Source organism: Schistocerca serialis, chromosome 8, assembly GCF_023864345.2.
Source record: "Schistocerca serialis cubense isolate TAMUIC-IGC-003099 chromosome 8, iqSchSeri2.2, whole genome shotgun sequence".
NCBI lineage: Eukaryota > Metazoa > Arthropoda > Insecta > Orthoptera > Acrididae > Schistocerca > Schistocerca serialis.
This window is the reverse complement of record NC_064645.1, coordinates 61,486,042-61,491,422: the sequence shown is the minus strand read 5'-3', so window position 1 is coordinate 61,491,422 and position 5,381 is coordinate 61,486,042.

Sequence of the window (5,381 nt, the reverse complement as noted above, 5' to 3'; positions counted from 1 at the left end):
TTTGGGGTAAAGTTTGTAGAACTATGAGGTAAATTATTATAAATCTGCTCAAACTCGGTCAAATAGTTTATCCAGGTAGTTTGTTTATCATGACAGTACGTTCTCATGAATCTGTTTAGTTCTCGAAAAACCCGTTCAATTAAATTCCCTTGTGGATGATAGCAAGATGTAAATATCTGTTTTATTCCTAGTTGTGATACTAATTTTCTCCATAAATATCCAGTAAATATCTTCGCATTGTCGGAGATTATAGATTTTGGAATCCCTGCTTGAGGAATGTAGTCATTTACAAACTTTATTGCGGCAGCCTTTGCAGTTGCTGATTTTATAGGATATAGTTTAACATATTTTGTAAACACATCACAGAATCCAATAATGTACTTAACACCACCTCTGGCTCTGGGAAGTGGTCCACAAATATCACATGATATAAGTGATCTTGGTGCTTCAGGTATTATTGAGTGAAGCGCAATTTTATTTCCCTTGTTGTCCGGCTTAGCCTTTTGACAGAGAATACATTTCTGTATGACTTTGTGCACTTTTCGCCTTATATTTGGGAAGTAACAATAATATCCAATCTTATTAGCACGCTTTACAACACCAACATGACCCCAGGTCAAATGTGTAAACCAAATCAATCGTTCTTCATATTCTTCGGGTATGCAGAGACACCACTTTGGATTCTCAGCCTTCCCAGATTTAAAAAATAAAATATTATTCACAAGCCGGTAGTATTCCAAATTGACCATAGGATTTTGTTGATTGAATTGTCGTATTATAGCATTCCATCGTCGATCCTTCTTCTGAAGCTGAGCCATTGTCTTACATAAATGAATATAATATAACTTGTAATTATTTTCTTGAAGAAGAAGCACTGGAAATTCTGCCTTATTATTTACATCCAGTTCAGGTGTTATTCCTTCTGGAGATCTTGAAAACGCGTCAGCTATAATATTTTCTTTTCCGGCTACATGAATAATTTGAAACTGATATTCTTGCAGCGCCAGCATCCACCTTGACAAGCGAGGATGCAGCGACTTACAAGTTTGTAAAAAGGCTAGTGATTGGTGGTCACAATAAACGGTTATCCTTGAGCCATATACATAATAATTAAACCTTTTCAAAGACCAAATAACTGCTAAAGCTTCCAATTCCGTAGTGGTATATGCTCTTTCACAGGTGGATAAAACTCTGCTAGCAAATGCAATTGGACAAAAGGTTTTTACACCATCGATGTACCTAATTTGAAATAAACAAGATCCTAATCCGACATCTGATGAATCAGTGGCTAAACAGAATCTGACATTCATATCAGGGTGGTATAATAATGGAGCATTTATCAGTTGATGCTTAATTTCACAAAAAGCCTTTTCACAATCATTAGACCATTGCCATGGTACATCTTTCCTCAGGAGCCGGTTTAGTGCTTCAGAGTTCATTGCTTGTGTTTTAATAAATCGACGAAAAAATGAAGCCAAGCCTATAAAGCCTTTCAGTTGTCTTCTGTTTCTTGGAGTTGGAAAATTTTTTATCGCACTAATCTTCGATTCTGTTGGAAGAATGCCTTTTGCATTAATCATATGTCCTAAGAATTTAATTCTCTGTAGAGAAAATTGGGATTTTTTTAGATTTGCAGTTATACCAGTTTGTTTGAACACAGCAAAAATCCTCGTAATAAGTTGTACATGTTTCTCCCAAGTTTTAGAGGCAATTAATAGATCATCCACAAAAATTGTTATTCGACTATGTAGTTCTGGTCCTAGGGCATAGTCCAACGCAGAAATAAAAACTCCAGAGCTGATATTGAGACCAAACGGAACGACCTTGAACTGATAGCTTCTCCCTCCATATATAAAAGCAGTATATTTTCTTGAGTCCTTATCTAACTGGACTTGCCAGAACGAACTTCTCAAATCAATACTGGTTAAATAGGATACATCTTGAAATTTCTGTATTAACTCATCGATGTTCTCCGGATGCGTGCGCACAGGTACTATAATTTTGTTAATTTCCCTTGCATCTAATACCAATTGAACTTTTCCTCCTGGCTTTGGTACAACAAGCAACGGAGAACAACATGGGCTGTTAGACGGTTCAATAAGATTCCAGTTTAACATTTTTTGTATCTCTTCCTGAACTGGTTGTTTTAATCGCCAGGGAATGGGATAGTGTGTGCGGCAAAATGTCTTATGGGGCTTAATCTGTAATGTACAAACATATCCTCTAATAATTCTGGGCTTTTCATCGAAAACTGACTCATATTCTGTTAATATATTGAATAATTGTTCCCTCTGACTATCCGTTAGGCAATCTGACTCAGCAATCCTCTGTTCGATTGTTTGTCTGAAATCCTCTTCTTGAATTGACTTGATCGGTAGTCGGTACATATTATTATTTTCAGCACAAATCAACTGCACAGCAACACCACGGAAATATCGCTCATACACTGCCTCCTTTCTCAGTAACATCAGTGTAACAAATTGATCTTTGATTTTAAAATGCACCTTTCCTTCTACCAAGTCCAACTTGCAATTGCAGGCTTGCAAAGTTCCAATGCCAAGAATACAATCTACTAACAACTTTTCCACTACAAGGAATGTGCATTGTTTAGCTACATTTCCCAATTTTATCTCTATAAGCGTTTGTATCTTGACGTTCCGGGATTTTGCTCCCACTGCACCTATAACTCGGCAATTTTGTACTGGTAGGACAGGGATTTTCTTAATTTTACTAATTCTGCGAAACAAAGTTCTGGATACTACGTCTGTAGATGAAGCTGTGTCCAATACAACATTGGTTAAAATTCCTCCCACTTCTGTGATGATCTCAGACACAGGAATCCTTTTATCTTCGACTACACAGGCCTCTAAGTCTCTCATCAATTCATCTGTCATTAATTTGCCTTCATTATATCTCAACATTGCCACGGAATTAATTTCGTTTAAAACAGGTTTGCCCCTTTTGTATTCCCCGGCCGACTTTACGGAGCATAAAGCGGCCCTCTTCAGTTTAAATGTCGATTATTATTTCCTCTTGAATCATCTACTACTTCTGTTATGACTGGTTGTTGTTGATGACTGGTTGTGTTATTTGCTTCAAATTGAGGGTCAGAATTTCTGTAATTTCTGTACGCATTATTATTATTTGAAGACTGCTGGTTCTGATAATCTCTTGCATTTCCAAACATTGGGTTGTATCTGTGACCTGTTCGATTGTCTCTGAATCTGCCCCTCGCAGCACAGTTATTGAAATTTCCATTTCCGTTGCAATTGTTTCCGTTGAATCTCTGACTATTCTTAGTATAATAATTATTAAATCCGTTTCCGTTCCGGTTTGCGTTTGGCGCCTCAATCGCTCTCCTCTGCATAACCGGTTGTCTTGGCCGATGTTCATCTTCCTCGATCATATCTATAGTGTCAAGCATAGTCATGAAAGAGTCAAGGTCATGCTCATTAATATACAGCATTCTATTTCTGATGCTGGCCAGAAGTCGAGATTTTAATGTGCCAATCACGTCTTGTAGAGGCGTAGGCTTATCCCAATACCGCGATTTGTTTATATATTTCTCAAAGTATTACTTTAAAGACCCACGTGAAAAGGAAAAAGGTTCCGGGTATAATACCTCCTGCCTTAAACGTTCTTGTACTCCTTCAGACCAGTATTTGGATAAAAATACTCGTTCAAAATCTTCATATGTGTCCCAAGTTGATATCATATCAGATGCCCATATAGCTCCTGACCCCTGAATATAACCGATCACGAAACTAACCTTTTGCCACTCACTCCAATTTTTTGGCAATACTCCCCTAAAACTTCTTATAAACACTACGGGATGAACATTTTTCTTGTCTGGGTTGTAGATCTGGAATTGACGTTGTTTCAGCATTTTCTCCTCAGTATTGCTTTTACAATTACAGGCATTATGACTACCCTCATAGTGTTGTGGTTGATGTTGATTGCAAAAACGAACGTGTGCATTAATGTCCCTGTCTGTACTTGGTCAGGTAAATAATGTAGCTTCATTGATAGATCTTGTTATGGGTTCATTTCCTAGATTTAAAGATCTCTCAATGTTTTCTTTCCATTGTTTAACTTCTTCGCCTAGTTGTTCTTTGGCTTCTTGAAAACCTTTATTAAATAAATTTTCTTCAGAACTTTCGGTCATAGATTTCATAGCTGCTCTGACCGTATGTTCAATATTGTCTGAAGAAATGCTTTGCCTTTCTAAACTTAACTGCGAGAATTTCCCCGCGAGAATGTTTACCTTATGATCAATTTCGTCTTGTCTCTCCTTTATGTTATTTATGGATTTATCCAAATTTTGGATGTCCTTCGGGATCTTGTCTTGTGATTGTCTCAAATCCTGCATATCTGCTGACATCTCATTTACTTGTTGCTTTAATACATCTTGAACTTCAACTAATACCGGAATTACCGCGATAGAACATTGCATCTGTTCTTGTGCTTGAACTATCTGTGGGATTGACTCAACCTGCTCTTTAATAGTATCAAGCTTAGTAGCAACATACTCAGTTAGCTCTAGGCGTAACTTCTTCGCATTTTCATTACACTGCTGAGTGACTTGCTCAATTTGAGCAGCTAATTTTAATTCTGTCCTTTCATTCTGAATTTTCAATTCTTCCGCAGTTTTATTTAATTTATCATCAAGTTTCTGAAAACTCTCTACTAATTTATTATTTAATTCCGCTTGATTAGCTTCTAATTGCTCCTGGACTTTCACTTGATTGGCTGCTAATTGTTCATTCATTTCCATGTTAATCTCTATTTGCACTTTAGTTATTTCCCTTTTAGTCTCTATTTGCGCTTTAGTTAATTCCCTTTTAGTCTCTATTTGCGCTTTAGTTAATTCCCTTTTAGTCTCTATTTGCGCTTTAGTTAAGTCTGTTACATTTTTGGCTAACAGTGTTAACTGCTGCATGATTACAGTCAATGGGTTTATTTCGTCCTGCTCAGATGACATTGAAACACTTAAGCTTTGTTGTGGGGTCTGACTAATGCTGCCGCTAGGCACTACAGTTAAGCTAGCGTCTAATGTTTCACTAACCTCAGAAACAGCTGAGGGCTGTTGTGATTCGCTCTGCTGTTGCATTGCCATTTTATAAGCCGCCCTAGTAAGAACCATTAATACACAGAACAACAAATATATAAAGTCACTCGCATCTGAGTTAATAATGTCACTGACCTAAACTTTGCATAATACTCACTTATAATAAACACTTCCTATCTAAAGTATAACCCAATAGTCACTCAATCAATCTAATTCAAACCGATAGACATTTAAATAGTTATTCTAATTTTCTATCTACAAAAATTTAATTGTATATTGCCTGGCCTGAACGACGTTCTCGTAGGTTGTGGCG